Source organism: Haliotis asinina, chromosome 14, assembly GCF_037392515.1.
Source record: "Haliotis asinina isolate JCU_RB_2024 chromosome 14, JCU_Hal_asi_v2, whole genome shotgun sequence".
In the NCBI taxonomy this organism is placed as follows: Eukaryota; Metazoa; Mollusca; class Gastropoda; order Lepetellida; family Haliotidae; genus Haliotis; species Haliotis asinina.
Window position 1 is genome coordinate 42,658,657 of NC_090293.1, and position 17,798 is coordinate 42,676,454.

The window sequence follows — 17,798 nt, forward strand, 5'->3', positions numbered from 1 at the left end:
ATTTCAGCAATATGACGATGAGAAAGTTTACTCATACACGCATCAGTAATATTTCAGCAATATATCGATGAGAAAGTTCACTCATACAAGCATCAGTAACATTTCAGCAATATATCGATGAGAAGGTTTACTCATACACGCATCAGTAATATTTCAGCAATATATCGATGAGAAAGTTTACTCATACAAGCATCAGTAATATTTCAGCAATATGACGATGAGAAGGTTTCCTCATACAAGCATCAGTAATATTTCAGCAATACAACGATGAGAAAGTTTACTCATACAAGCATCAGTAATATTTCAGCAATATGACGATGAGAAAGTTTACTCTTACAAGCATCAGTAATATTTCAGCAATATAACGATGAGAAAGTTTACTCATACACGCATCAGTAATATTTCAGCAATATAACGATGAGAAGGTTTACTCATACACGCATCAGTAATATTTCAGCAATATAACGATGAGAAAGTTTACTCATACACGCATCAGTAATATTTCAGCAATATAACGATGAGAAGGTTTACTCATACACGCATCAGTAATATTTCAGCAATATAACGATGAGAAGGTTTACTCATACACGCATCAGTAATATTTCAGCAATATAACGATGAGAAAGTTTACTCATACACGCATCAGTAATATTTCAGCAATATATCGATGAGAAAGTTTACTCATACACGCATCAGTAATATTTCAGCAATATATCGATGAGAAGGTTTCCTCATACAAGCATCAGTAATATTTCAGCAATATATCGATGAGAAAGTTTACTCATACACGCATCAGTAATATTTCAGCAATATAACGATGAGAAGGTTTACTCATACACGCATCAGTAATATTTCAGCAATATAACGATGAGAAGGTTTACTCATACACGCATCAGTAATATTTCAGCAATATAACGATGAGAAAGTTTACTCATACACGCATCAGTAATATTTCAGCAATATATCGATGAGAAAGTTTACTCATACACGCATCAGTAATATTTCAGCAATATATCGATGAGAAGGTTTCCTCATACAAGCATCAGTAATATTTCAGCAATATATCGATGAGAAAGTTTACTCATACAAGCATCAGTAATATTTCAGCAATATAACGATGAGAAAATTTACTCATACACGCATCAGTAATATTTCAGCAATATAACGATGAGAAGGTTTACTCATACACGCATCAGTAATATTTCAGCAATATAACGATGAGAAAGTTTACTCATACACGCATCAGTAATATTTCAGCAATATATCGATGAGAAAGTTTACTCATACACGCATCAGTAATATTTCAGCAATATATCGATGAGAAAGTTTACTCATACACGCATCAGTAATATTTCAGCAATATATCGATGAGAAGGTTTCCTCATACAAGCATCAGTAATATTTCAGCAATATAACGATGAGAAAGTTTACTCATACAAGCATCAGTAATATTTCAGCAATATATCGATGAGAAAATTTACTCATACCCGCATCAGTGATTGATGTCACGTTCAGTGTCAGTGTCACGCTGTCACATACTAACGAAGTCTCTCCTGTCACGCCCTATGGCTTGTTGAAGCAGTTTTTTCACTTCTGTTCGAGTGTGTGTCCCAGCGTTTTGCATTGTCATGTATGGGTTTTGTCACTGAATGTATTATGATTAAACATTGATCACATAAATGACTAAATCTAATTGTTTATTGTAAATAACATTACACTACTTTATATGTATCAGGTACTTTTTTCCGTCCGTATATATCACACTCAGATGAACAATGTTTATGAATGACGGAATCTAATTGTGTTATTGTAAGTAACATAAGATTTACACTACACTATATATATCACAGTTACTTTTTCCTGCCAGAATGAGTATACCTCACATTCAAATACACAATGTTTAGACTTTCTTTTATAGACGCGTGTCTTGACTGACCGGAAGTGATGTTATAATAACGGAAGTGTTTGTAACTGACTTAAAACTTAAGGAATGTTGCCTCTCCCGACAAAACACCCCTCCACCCCCTCCCCATTCCCACGCACATTCATTGGAAACGGATTCGGACAGTAGGTATGCTAAAATATGTTATAGTCCATGGTGACAGATGACAAATACTATGTACTGTTTATGGATAGTGAGTGGTATGGTTTAACGCCGCTTTTTCCAAACATTGAGCAATATCACGGCGGTGGACACCAAAAATGGGATTCACTTATAGTACCCTTATGGACAATCGAAGCCGAGCGTGCCGAGCCAGCGCTTTAATCACTACCTCCCCGCCCCTGGTTATGGATAACATGTATTTAATCCTCGACGTGTCGTTGTATTTGGATTAGATTACAGTATTGAAGCTACATATATGATGGACTGTGAGCAAATGGTTTGATTAATATACACATTCCATGCCAGGGACCATTTTTCTTGGAGCAAATACGAAATGCGTATTATGCCATGTAAATTTAAACAGGATGTCATTGGGGGAACCAGTGAGTGTCCAACCCCACCTTTGTTCTGAGTTTATTAAATGACGATTGAAAACGCACGCACCCACGCACGCACGCACACACACGCACGCACACACACGCACACATACTTTCCCCCAAACTATATCTGCACCTGACTGTCTTTGGAATTAATTACGTCTGTTGGAAGCCCTGGTGACCTTGGCAAGTTAATGATACTATATATTCTGTAATGGTCTGTTAAGCATAAACAGTATGCAACATGAAACATTTATGTACAGTGTAACGGGAATTCTTTGTGAGAAAACGTTCCATGAAGAATGGATTTTCTTCTAAAAAATATGCATTCATTAATCTTCAATTCAATTTGTCATTGTGATGATGAAGAAGAGCTAGTTTCTTCATATCTTTTCCTCTTCCTTTTGAGGAGAGAGTTACAAGCAGCAAAAATACCGTATTGTTAATCGGATAGTTTGCTGCTGTAATTTACTCTTATAAATAATAATGTGGAAGCTGATGGCACTCACATGTTACCAGTTACTTGGGTTCATTCAAGCTTTATGGGTTTCGCCATGGAAAGACATTTACAAATTGAATCAGTAATGAATTTGCGTCTCTTCTTTGTCCTGTACAGGCGAAACAGTCAAGATGTTGGGGTATGAAAATACACATTAACAAATTACATTCGTTGATTAGATGTGGCAATGAATTGATTATCTACCTCGTGGGTAATGCTTATATTCCTTATTTGGCTGCTCTATTAGCATACAAAGAGACAGATGGTTTATTTTAGTTTGAACTGAAGTACACCGAAATTGTTAACAGTAGTATATGTGCACAAATATACACCAGAGAGAAGAAAGACTAGTTGTTGAGAAGGTAAAAACTTTTCGCGAAGGAAAATTGCTATCCAAGACTGCTATCCAAGTCGTCTACAATCGGGACTGTCGGGATCAATCTGGAAGGCCGACCATGTCGTTTTCAGGCTCTGTCGTGACTGTTGAGACCGATGAGAAAGGCCCACCACGTCGTTTTCAGGCTCTGTCGTGACTGTTGAGACCGATCAGGAAGGCCGACCACGTCGTTTTCAGGCTCTGTCGTGACTGTTGAGAGCGATGAGAAAGGCCGGCCACGTCGTCTTCAGGCTCTGTCGTATGGGGAATCGAACCAATGTCTCCGACGTGACGACCGAACGCTTCACCTTCTAGGCTACCCCTTCCCAAATACAGAACCCTACTTCTTACAAATTGACAAACATGGAAAGTTGGTCCAAATGCTACAGGCGCTGTAGGCGATGCAGTTTGAAACTGCATCCCTTAGACATAGCAGGATCCTGGTAGTTAGATCAGTTAGTTCGAAGCCCAAATACACGATATGTTTCTTGCATGAGTATTGACACCAATGATACATGAATTGACAGTCTAAGGATGAGCTCAGTTTGGACGGTATAGTACATTGTATGTATCTGGGTTTGATACACTGCAAGGGAAGGGAAAACCCATTTTGTTATATCTAACAGTTCGTTGTAAGCGTGTTCGATGTGTCGGCTTACGTTGGAAATCTCGATGTCGAGATATCAGGATCTCAGACCTGATCCGCAGGTTATCAGCATTCCAGCAGCCCAAGCTGATTTCCATTACTTCGATCTTTGGAATACAAAAAAATAAATAAATAAATAAATAAATTACAAACCCAAGTGAAGCAACATACTTTACAGACCAAACCGACCCTGCACTGTTTTAATGACGTTGTGGCAAAGTCTCATTCATAAAATATCATATAATTTTATTAACCAATAAAGCGATGCGACAAGATGACATTACTAACATTACATATGTAGGGACCAAGTGCTGTTCCACCTAAACTGTGTACAACTGACATTAAAACATATTTGGTTAATTTAATCACCTTCAATAACGCATCAGCGCGACAGCTGCCCTTTCAGAAGTCAACAAATTCAGCCCTCCTACACAGAGATCCGATGTTTGGTGGTGCGATTTGCCCCCAGTGATCGAAATAACGATTGGGTCTGTCCTAGCCTGGCAAATTTTGTGTCTGGTTGCCTGAAGAATTGTCTGGCTGATATTTTTAAATACGTCCTTTTTTGGAAGTTTCGTATTAATAACACGCGATAACATACATTTGAGGCGGGTATCATTTGAAAGCTCTAAACATCGGTACTGCCAGGAATATTTCGGCAGTTGTAAGACGCAATTTTATTGGATAACGTTTGGTCCAATGACGCTTTTCAGCCACTGTCTCCGATTAGAATCGGGACTGGTCAAAATCATAAACGTGACAAAATCATAAGCGTAAGGCGACCTATCATATGCTGTGTTCATGCCACATGGTGAGGTAGCCTAGCGTTGATCGTCACGCCCGAGACCCGGGTTCGAATCCCTACAGGATACAATGTGTGAAGCCCATTTCTGGCGTTCTCCGCCATGATGCTGCTGGAGTATTGCTAAAAGTGGCGCAAAAATAAACTCAGTCAGTCAGAACAACGTGGAAAGTTACGTGTTTAAGAATGGTCAGGGTCTGCTAAAACTGCACGCTATTACACACCTACGATAATGTTCAAGCCAAAACTGATTTAACATACGATTTGGTACACAACCTTTGGTACCTGGGAGCATTTTGAACTTAGGGTACAAATGGTATCAGGACAGCAACGGAATTTATAGCACAGGGTGATTCTTTTCGAAATTTCTTTGATCTTTGTGAGACGCGTTGAAGAATACATATATGTAAAACACCTTCTCTTTTGTCGAAGTCAGGAGTCCACATTAACCTTCTGTTGGATCGATCAGTATTGACGCTAACGCATAGATTTATTCCACCAACTCCTAGCGAGAAATCAATCGCCCCACTCCATACCAACTGAGTGGGATTTGATGAAGGAAATATGTTTGTGAACAGCTTGGGTGGTTTAAATTCACACACATTACACTCTCATGGAACAATATGGAGATTTGACCATGATGAAGACTGTCTGGAAGTGGCTGCCATTGTGATGTAAATGTCCACAAGAGGACGGAAGTAACTCCTCTCGTCTGGCTCAGATGGTCAATATTTCACTGCGTCACAAGTTCATGAGGTCAATAGTTGCCTCATTGTCCTACATATCTGGTCAATGCTGTGCTTTAATTTAAGTTCAGAGTATGTATTTTTTTACTGACAGGAACATGTAAAGGCGATGACTTCGTAAAAGAACGCATTGCTAATTTGTGGTCATGTTTTCTGGTAAACTGTTGTCGATTTCGCCTTAAAGATAATATTGTACATGTAGCATAGCATGCTTCTCGCATTTCAAACCTTGAAACATTTGTTTTGCAGTTCGTCTAATATAACGAGTAATGCATAATCTAGATCTTTGCTGGCGGTCCGGAATACCCCATAACCCTTGACACAACAGGATAATAGTGCGTCAAAGACAACATCCTACAAAATGGCACAGACACAAAATCGATATCACATCATAGACAACAGCCAACAAAACAAGGACTCACAATCGATATAACGTCACAGACAACACCCCATATAACAACACATCACACACAACATCACAGACAACAAACTGCAAAACAACAAAGACACACAACCAATATAACGTCACAAACAACACCCCACAAAACAGCACAGACACAAAACCAACTTAACGTCACAGACAACACTCGACACAACAGCACAGACACGCTACCAATGTACCATCACGGACAGGACCTACAAATCTGGATAGAGACAAAGACAGAAAACACCTTACAAAACGACAGAGGCACAATCGATATGACGTCACATACAACCTACAAAACAACACAGACACACAATCGATATAACGTCACATACAAAAGTTCATATAATATCACAGTCAACATCCTAAAAAACAACACCGACAGACATTCGACATGACGTCACAGACAAAAACCTACAAACCAACACACTCAATCGATTTGACGTCATAGACAACACCTCACAAAACAGGACAGACACAAAACCGATATAACGTCACAGACAATACCCTGCAAAAACATCACTGACATGCAACTAATATACCATCACATACAACACCTACAAATCAGCACAGACACACACGATATAACGTCACACCCTACAAAACAGGACAGGCACAAACTGACATAACGTCAGACAACAGCCAAGAACGAATGCTATGATGGAGATAATACATGTTATACGTTACAGCCATTGTACGACAGACTTGGAACAGCATAGTGCATTACAAATAAACCGAGAAAATACACTGGATTAACCTCCAGCTTGCGAATGTCCACGTTTGTTTTCGTTGGTGTTCTTAAGTAACACAGCGTTGTTTACTTTGTTGAATAACAACAAGTCGCAGAGTGTACAATAAGTGTGTTTTGTTTGCTAGAAGACAGATGGTAGAATCATGTCAATATTTGTAAGAGCTTATGAAAATATTTCTTAATACATATTACTCTTTCAGTAGTAAAGGACACCAGTAGTTGTTGAAACTTATTTAAATTCGTCGCCTCCTTATTCTGGCTGTTGTAAAGATTGTAATGGATATCAATAGCGAAAAGCGGATCATGTCATGGCGACCCCCCACCATATTGACAAGGGTATAAATTTGGGATACACTCTTAGCGCTAAGATTGTCGTAAGTGCCATTCAATAACAGTGACGTAGGACTAGGAGTCTTTAAAAAGTTGTGCTCTTTCAAGAAAACTGAATTTGATAAGAAAGAAGCAGACGAGATCGCCCATGCAGCAAAACATGGAAATTGCGAAGAATTTTGGAAAAAGGATAAAACAAGCATTTCGCACAAGTTATGACTCATGGAGTCAAGCCCAGGACTGGCAGTGTTACTTTAAGACGTTATTGAATCCTACATTATCTGAAACGACCTCTGTCTGTGATGAACATGTTAAATACTTTTTTGAACACCATTCGTGTCATGACTGTGGTGGATTAGCTAATCAGGACATCTATCTCGATGTGGAAATTTCTGAAGTGGAAAGCATCTGGTACAGGTGGGGTACCTCTGAAACTTTACAAACTATCATCGGAGCTGATAATCCCATATCTGAAGCTGTTATTTAATATGATCCTAGAAGAGGGTATATTCCCATCACACTGGAACACTGGAATGATCTTGCCTGTATTTAAGTTCGGAGATAAGCCTGGGCCATCACTTTACAGAGGAATTTCCCAACTAAATATCACGGGTCGAGACTTTGAAAATGGATTGAACTTAACGAATTAATATCTGAATGTCAAATCGGATTCCGCCCACATCATTTGGATCATTATTTACACTACAGGCATTGCGTTCCAAATATTTGGGTAAAACAAAAGGTCGTTCCTACTGTGGATGGACTTTAAAAAGCATTTGCCTTTGTAGACAGAGATAAATTATGACATGTGCTCGTGCAACGTGGATGTCATGGAAAGTCATTTATCTTACTCAAAAGTATGTACGCATCAGTGAAGGCCTGTGTTAAAGTTGGCGATTCAAGAACGGTAGCGTTTGATACCGCCGTGGAGTAAGACAAGGATGCATCTTACGTACCGTACTCTTTATTCTGTTCACACATGAATCCACAGCGTTATCCCATACAGTGTTATAAGATGCTCAAAGTGTTTGACGGTTTTTGACAAAATTAAGTGGATGTCAAGTGTGAGATCTATATTATTCAGAAACGGGTTATTTTCACATGTATAGCTAAACCAAGGTGCTGACGATGTACAGTTATTCACCCTTATCTTACAGCCTGCCAGACATGGCATAATGATGTTTGCATTTCTGAAACACTATTCACAATTCAAATATGACCTTCACGTGGAACCGTAGATCACTGAATTGAAAAACAAAAACCTAATGCGTGCATACTGCAAATTCCGAATTTCCCACAACAATCTGAAGATAAACAAATTTAGATGTAAGAAAGAGGTACCCATAACAGATTATTTGTGTACAATATGTAATGCCCTGGAAGTTGAAGATGAGACTCATGTCTGTTTCAAATGTAAACTTTCGAATGTTGGCGTGAAAAGTATTTCTTACAACTTCGAAAAGCGTATAGAAGTCCATTAACCTTAGATTCAATCCTCAAATCAAGAAAAAGTCAGGTAATATATTTCACTGCCTTATTTTTGCATAATATATTCCAAACAATATCTGCACCCAGTTGACAACTGTACATCTGTTAAATAGCTGTATAACTGTATTATAGTCCACAAGGTCGATATTACGCAAATAAACTTTCTGTCTTTCTGTCTTTCTGTTTGTCTGTCTGTCTGTTTGCCTGTCTTAGCTCTAAAAGAGCTTCGAAAATTTAGGCCCAAGTCCCTCTTACGTTTATTGTCGACCACATTCGATGAAAAATGAAAATATGTTTAGAACTAAAACGAAATATTTTCACGTTCAAATTTTAAATGCATCCTGATACACACTCAACAAACAGCAAAAAAACTCCCAACAACCCATCTAATGAATAATTGTTTTATATCTGAAGCGTGGGAGTTGTCTGAGAGCTGAGGAAGACATGGATGGATGAGTCTTAAATAGATTTCATTTACTTACTGATGAGCGGTGAAAACTTAAAACGACATTAACTGTTAACCTTGTCCACGTTGACTAATGCTATCCTGGTTTAGCGAACTTGGGATGTGAGAAATCGAACCAGGCGCGGTAAAGGGGAATAACTCACCGCGATGAAATCTGGCTGCCCGAACCAATTTAGACCAGGAAATATGATCAATATCAACAGTGGAGTAGCAAGGTATAATAACTTATATGAGGTAGTGAGTGAGTTGAACATTATTACCACGAAAAGGAAGAAAGTTTCGAATTAGTAAATCTGATACATCCATTACATCCATTGTCCAGACTGAAGGGTCTAAGAAAACTGTAATTTGAATCAACATGGCACCATGTTACGACGACTCCCTACAATACTTAAAGTGGATAATTCCTTTCAAAACAACATGGACACAAAAACATAGCGTAATAGACAACACCTCACTCACTCACTCATGTACTCACTAACGCGCTCTCTCTTTGATTCAAGAGATTATCACCTTACCTCATTCTCTGGCTAGTTCACGATATTTTAGTTTGATGTGGTTGTCTAAAAAGACGAAATTGAAACGTAAATCTTAACAGGTATCTTTGCAGAAGATTGGTGTGCAACCAAACGATGCTTTTCGATAATAACACTATTTAGGGTGAACCACTTTAACCAGGTCGGAGTGACCTGGTCGTGTCGATGAAGGCCCCATTTCCATTCCACGTAGCTACGAAGGGTGAGGTTTTGTTTGCTTTCCATCTCTTATGGTATTGGTGAAAAAAAAACGGCATAAAATCCAACTGACACTGACTATTTAAAAACATCACGCATTGTGAAAACATAACAATTATTAAATTTTGAAGGGCATCATATTCCCTACCATTCACCTGATGAAGTAGCAAGCATACGCTCGATAACGTCGTGCTTTTCACAATAACGCAGTTGACATCCATAAATCTTGCTTCTCTTAGAACCATTGTTATTGCATTACTTGTCTTCATGTAATCAAGCCGTGTTAATAAACGAGATCCCGCATTTACACGCGCAGAGAGAATTTTCGGAGTATCGTAAGTTGGAGACTGACCAGTAGTCTGTGGGCCTGGCTGACCATTTAGCGGCATCAGTCAATTATACACTGTCGGTCAAATGAGCTCGTTTCTTCACTGATCGGAGCTGTGATTTTACAGCCGCATCTCCACAAACGGTACTTTTGTTGGAACGCTGACCCACCCTCCCGGGTAACGAATGGGTACCCGGTAATATCGGGTATGAAAGTCGTTCCTGTTGCCAGTTCAGAGTGCAGGTTTCCCAGGGAGCTCGGAATTCAAGACATACAGTAATATCACATGAATTCCGTTCATTAAACCAACTCACTCCAGAAAGACGTTGATTACTGTGTGAGTGAGTTTAGTTTTACGAGGCTTTTAGCAATTTTCCAGCGGGGGCTTCACTTATTGTACCTATGTGGGGAATCGAGCCCGAGTCTTCGGCGTGACGAGCGAACGCATTAACCACTTGGCTACCCCACCGCCCCTTTCATGTGACAGAAGATAGTCAGACACAAAATGCAGCAGTGAGCATAGTTACTCTAAGGATTTTGATATTTGATTTCAGCCTGGCACCCGTGCTCGCCAACCCCCCGTTGTGGACCCGGGGGCATGTTTGGTCCACCAACCTGTTGGCAGTGGGTTGCGGCCCTGTGTCCGTGGAGGAGGGGATCCTGGTGGTTGAGGGCAATAGGGGCCTGCAACCGTGTTCCTGTTGCTCAACACACCACTTTGGCCCTGACTTCACCTGGACAGGTGGTTGAATGGGCCCGGTTCAATCAATCGGCTGGTCACGCCAGGCCCTGTGCATAGTTAGTATTATTGCACATATCTATTTTTCTGGTCTTGGCTATTCTAAATTCAAATTATTCATGATATTGTTTTGCCTAGAGCACTATGCCAGAAGGCGGTGGCTCATGGGCCAATCTGGCATTACTGACCTCCAGGTTCTAATTGTCTTTAGAAATTGTCATGGATGGAACCAACTTGACATTTATTCTCTTTGACAGTATTGGCTACCTGTGTCTGTATTGCTTGAGTATAACATCCCTGTAACCCTGGTGTTTCATTGTTGGTTTCCACTTTCCTTGTTGACACTCCATGGTGGGTGGGGAGCAGGGATGTCAAATCTACATCCATTCATTATGGCTTCCAAACAACTCTCTGGTTCTCGATCTAAATCCAAGAGAAAGCATGTAGACTTAGAAACTGTCTCGTCTTCTGATGATGAATCAGAAACAACAAATTTAGATTCTTGGCCCCGTTTCCTGGTTGTCCAGGGAATTGAAGGACAACCATTAAAACTGAACCCTTTTGCAATATCAAAAGCAATTGCAGGAATATGCGGAGAAGTGAAAATCGTTACTCGGCTTAGAACAGGTTCCTTGCTGGTGGAATGTGCCAGAAAACAACAGGCTGTTCATTTGCTTAAAGCTCGTCAGTTTGCAAATACAAGAATTGCTGTGTTACCACACAGAACGTTGAATTCGTGTAGAGGCATTGTTCGTGATCGGGCAAAATGTCTCTCTGACATGTCGGAAGTTGATATCGCAGCAGAACTTAAGTCTCAAGGTGTCACCTCTGTGAAAAGATTAACAAGAAAAGATGGCGATAACACTGTCAAAACAAACACGTATCTGTTGACGTTTTGTCTTGCTACAGTACCAAAATCAATTAAAGCTGGGTATTTTAATATTGAGGTAGAAGTCTACATCCTTAATCCACTCCGGTGCTTTAAATGTCAGCTGTTCGGACACGGTGCTAACACGTGCAAAAACTCCCCAAAATGTTCTCGTTGTGGTGAGAAACATGAGAATGCCGACTGCACTAATGTCATCAAATGTGCAAACTGTCATGGAGATCACATGTCCTCATCACGATCCTGTCCAGTCTTTGAACAACAAGCTCAAATTCTCAAACTTAAACATACCAATAATATATCTTTTGCTGAGGCAAAGAAACTGTTACCAGTCACTGATAGAATCTCCACACAAAAAACTTACTCTGCTGTTGTATCTACCTCCCGTCCAACAGTTGATCACGAGTGCCAGACCTCCATTTCCTGGGTCTCAGAAAAACAGAACATTCTGTATACAATTTCTGATGAGGATACAGGAACATCCACCCAGACAGACATGATACCTGAACCAAAAAATCACCATGAACCTGAAAGGAAAACAACAATGTCCAGAAAAGAACAGAAACAACTCAGACGAAAGAAAGCCAGGGCCCTTAAACATATTGAGGTGCCTTTACCATTACAAGTGCCTGTAGAGGTTCATAACACCTGTGAACCACTAGATATGGAGACAAGCCCTTCACAGTCATCCCAGCATAAAGGGACTTCGTCTCGTTCACGCTCTCCTATTGAACCCCCATGAGTTGCTCTCATAATGTTATCCAGTGGAATTGCAGAGGCCTTAGAAACAATTTTAATGATCTTCAACTATTATCACAAGATTTTAAACCATCAGCTTTTAGTTTACAAGAGACGTACCTGAAAAATACAGATAGATTTGACTTGCGCCAGTGTAACTCATTTCATTCGTTTTCACCTCCAGGTGATAAAGCCACTGGTGGTGCTTCTATTCTGGTGAGGCAAGGTGTTCTTCATAGCCCTGTTCCACTTAAAAGCAATCTTCAGGCTGTTGCTATACGGATTTCTTTATAAATAACGTTCACGCTTTGTTCCCTGTACATTTCACCATCTTCAACTGTTCAGACGTCTGATCTTCAGGAGTGAGTGAGTGAGTGAGTGAGTTGAGTTTTACGCCGCACTCAGCAATATTACAGCTATATGGCGGCGGTCTGTAAATAATCGAATCTGGACCAGACAATCCAGTGATCAACAACATGAGCATCGATCTGCGCAATTGGGAACCGATGACATGCGTCAACCAAGTCAGTGAGCCTGACCACCCGATCCCGTTAGTCGCCTCTTACGACAAGCTGAGTCGCCTTTTATTGATCTTCAGGAGCTGTACCACCAACTTCCCAAACCCTGTATTATCATGGGTGATCTTAATGGACATAACCCTTTATGGGGAAGTACTGATACTAACAATAAAGGGAAAATACTTGAAGACTTCATATCTAATAACATATGCATATTTAATGATGGATCAGCCACTTATTTACATCCTGGTACAGGAACGTATTCTGCACTTGATTTGTCACTCTCAGATCCAGATATATACAATGAGTTTGAATAGTCTGTCCATGATGACCTTTGTGGAAGTGACCATTTTCCAACAATTCTCACAGCTATAAATCCTACTGATAACCCACCTGCAACTAGGTGGAATTTTAAAAAGGCCAACTGGCCATTATTTCGGACACGCTGCACTGAAAACTTGAATAATGATCTTTTTGTCAATAGTCTGGATCCGATTCAGGTATTCTCTGATAAACTGAAGAATATAGCTAATGAAACTATACCTAAGTCCTCTGCAACCCCACACGTTCGTAAACCATGGTTTAATGATGAATGCAAACAGGCCAGAAAGAACAGGAAGAAGGCCGAGAAGTATTTTCGGCGACATCGTACAGTCCATAATTTAGAAATTATGTTTCCAAGATAAATTCCCGCACACCAGTTTCAAAAGTGTGGAATATGATTCAACGAATAAAGGGTAAAGGTTGCAAATCAACTGTCCACCATCTGAAGGATGGTGACGATGTATTGACAGATAAGGGTGATATTGCCAATAAGATTGGGGTAACTCTCACCAAACATTCGTCTTCATCAAATTACGTCTCTGAGTTTCAGAAATACCAGCAGGAAAAAAATCAATTGTAACTCAGACAATGGTGAAGACTATAATGAACTATTTTCATTACATGAGCTGTATACAGCCCTTGAGCAAGCTCATGATACAGCAACAGGGTCTGATGGTATTCATTATCAACTTCTGAAACATTTACCTGAATCATGCCAGGAAACACTGCTAAATATATTTGACACGATATGGACTACAGGGACCTTCCCAGATTCATGGCGTAATGCCATGGTAGTTCCCATACCAAAGCCTGGCCGGGATCATGCTGATCCTTCGAATTACAGGCCAATCTCTTTAACGAGTTGTGTCTGTAAAACCATGGAACGAATGGTAAACAATAGATTGACTTGGTATCTTAAAACCAATAATTTTATAACAAATATTCAATGTGGTTTCAGGAAAAATCGCAGTACCATTGACCATTTGGTACGTCTGGAATCCTTTGTCAAAAACGCTTTAGTAAATAAACAACATGCAGTATCGATATTCTTTGATTTGGAGAAAGCATACGATACCACTTGGAAGCATGGCATTTTAAAGGATTTACATGACTTCGGTTTAAGGGGTCGTTTGTCTCTTTTTATCTCACAATTTTTAAAAGACAGGCAGTTTCAAGTCCGAGTGGGTTCTACCCTGTCTGACCATTATAATCAGGATCAGGGTGTTCCACAAGGCAGCATTTTGTCTGTAACACTTTTTAGCATCAGGATAAACAGTTTATCTAAGGTTTTAAATGATTCAGTTGATGGATCATTATTTGTGGATGATTTTAATATTTCTTGTCGAGGTAAAAATATGCATACTATCGAACGGCAATTGCAATTGTGTTTAAACAAAATACATAAATGGTGTCTAGAAAATGGCTTTAAATTTTCTAAATCAAAAACTAATTGTATACACTTTTGTAGAAAATATAAGCCGCATAAGGACCCAGAACTATTTTTGAATGGTTCTCCCATCAAAGTTGTAAAGGAGGCCAAGTTCTTGGGTCTAATTTTCGATTCCCGCTTAACTTTTTACTGCATATCAAATCACTAAAAACAAAATGCTTGAAGGCGCTCGATGTATTAAAAGTGGTATCCAACTCAAAGTGGGGAGGGGATCAAGCAACTCTCCTACATTTATACCGATCACTTGTCCGTTCAAAACTCGATTATGGCTCCATTGTATATGGCGGAGCTTGCAAAAGCAACCTGAACCTGATTCTGTCCATCACCAAGGTCTAAGACTTTGTCTTGGGTCTTTTAGAACATCACCTATCGACAGTCTCTACGTTGAGGCTGATGAACCATCTCTTGAGCAGCGCCGTATAAAATTAGCTTTACAGTACATTACCAAATTATACTCTAATGAGTCTAACCCTGCATTTAATTGTGTCTTCAATCCCCTTTATGAAGATTTATACAACAAGAAATCTTCTCTGGTTCCACCTCTAGGGCATAGAATTAAATCCTTTCTTTCTTCAGCCGACATTCAGCTGGAGAACATAGCCCCCTCCCGTCTTCTTTCTTCTCCTCCTTGGCAGATGGTTAGGCTACAAGTGGACTTAACATTAACTACATTTAAAAAATCAGAAACTAATGAATTACAATATAAACAGGAATACAATCAAATGAAGCATAAATATAGCAATTATACATCCTTATTTACAGATGAGTCCAAGGACGGTGGCGCAGTGGCTTGTGCCACTGTTATTGGATCCAGAACAATATCTTCTAGACTACCAGATAATAGTTCTATTTTTACAGCTGAAGCTAACGCCATATTAACAGCCCTTAAATACATTCAAAGACACCCTAAACGTAAACAATATATAATCTATTCAGACCCCCTTTCTTGTCTTCAGGCGATTAAAAATATTTCTTGTAAACATCCACTTTTAATTGAAATTATTGAATTGTATAATGATCTTGCTACTGGCCAATACGATATCGTCTTTTGTTGGTTACCCAACCACGTAGGCATTTCTGGGAACACAATGGCCGATCTTGCTGCCAAGGCGGCACTCAACAAATCTGTAACATCACTTCTTATTCCATACTCTGATTATAAAGCTGCAATTAGAGCGTATATCTGTGATCTGATGCAGAGATAGTGGGACACCCAAGTGGGTATCAATAAATTACATGCAATAAAACCTTATATTGGTTATACCTACTTGGGTCGTCAGTCCAGGTTTGAAGGGGTCATCTTGCGACGATGTCGTATTGGCCATACGAGATATACTCATGAATACTTATTGAAAGGTGAGGATCCTCCGTTCTGCATCCCTTGCGATGAAATAATCACGGTCGAGCATGTTTTGCTTGACTGTGTTGAATATTCCATCACAAGGGATAACTATTTTAAATTCCGAACTATGAAGGATCTTTTTAACAATAACAGTGGTCATTTAATTATTGGATTTTTAAAAGAATTAGATTTGTTAAATGAATTGTAAATAGATAAATATTTTATTGGAATTTTGAATTAGTAACTAAGATTGTTCGTGGCTGTATCCTCGAGGGGGGTTAAAGTACTGTAAAATTATTGTCCTCCTGAGAGGGTACGTAAGTCCACAAACGTTCAAAGTAAATTCAAACACTCCGCTCTTTTAATCGTAGTATATGTGTTCTTTTAAATGTATGGCTATATGTGCCTAAATTGCTAGCGACTGATGGGATGGTGTAAATCCAGCTGGGGTCCATGCAGGTAGCAAAAGGAATGTAAGTCCCCATGGTCCCTTGTATGGTGATCTACCTTCAGTTGTTATCAATCCATAGCCCATTTATATTGTATTGTTCCCTATAGTCAAACTGTTTTAGATCTAATTACTAGTCTTCAATGGATATCTGTGATATTTACTAGTGTGTTTACGGTTCGTTGTCAACAGGGTTTTATTTTCTTATATTCATTCATTCTACAATGTCAGTATTACTTGTTCTCGTCACGATATGGCTGCAAGATTGCCGATGTGACGATAAATATTAACTCACTCACTCACTCACTCACTGATTTGAGCCTGTTTACTTCTTGCATAAGTGATATTATCAAAGGGGCTCTGAACTGGAACGAGGCGTGTTTCACGTCAATTACGTGACGGGTTCATGGGAAAGCTAAAATAGTGACTCTTCCCTGTTCAATGAGCCAAGTCCTCGCGGTACTTCCACTGCAATATTATGGCTCAGTGAACACAATGAAAACAAATATGCACATTTCATGGCGAATCCCAGTGACATGTTTCCTCTAGTATACAGTTTACTGCTGAACAGAACGGAGGAAACATACACCAGGACCCAGGAGTTTCTTCAGGAGCTGGCACACGCTGATGGTCTGTACCTGTCGCCGACCACAGTTCGGCTGGACTTGGAAAGAGTTGCTCACAATGCTGTCCAGAACATCAGCAGCTGATCCTTGACTACGCACTTTGTGTTAGGAGAAACACACAGAAGATCGGCCTAGTCGATGAGTATTCCTCTGATTCTGAGGTGAAGAAGATGGTCCAGAGAGCTGCAGCACTTCCACTTCTGCCACTTGACAAGGTGGAGGATGTGTGTACCGAGACTGTTGGTGACAGTCATCCAGGGGAGAAGGCAACAAAGTTCATGGACCACGTGACCATAACCTGGATCGAGGGATAATGGACACCTTCCATGTGGAAGCACGTCGGCAACGATGGACTGGCGAACAACCTTCTGGAAGAGTACCACCACAAGATCAACAAGGTGGCACTGAAGAAACACCCAAACATCTAGGAAGTCGGCCGTCTTCTGAGGCGGGAACAGTCACTGACAGGAGTGACGTTATAGCGGCTGCAGGGCAACTGGCGCGAGCCAGTATATTTGGCATGAAATGTGTGTATTTGTTGGGGTTCTTAGTTTGTTTGTTTTGCTTTGCTTTTCTAATTAGATACATCTGAAATAGAACCGCCACTTATGTAAAGTTCTAAAGAAACGTATAAGATTACATTAATGTTTTGAAAA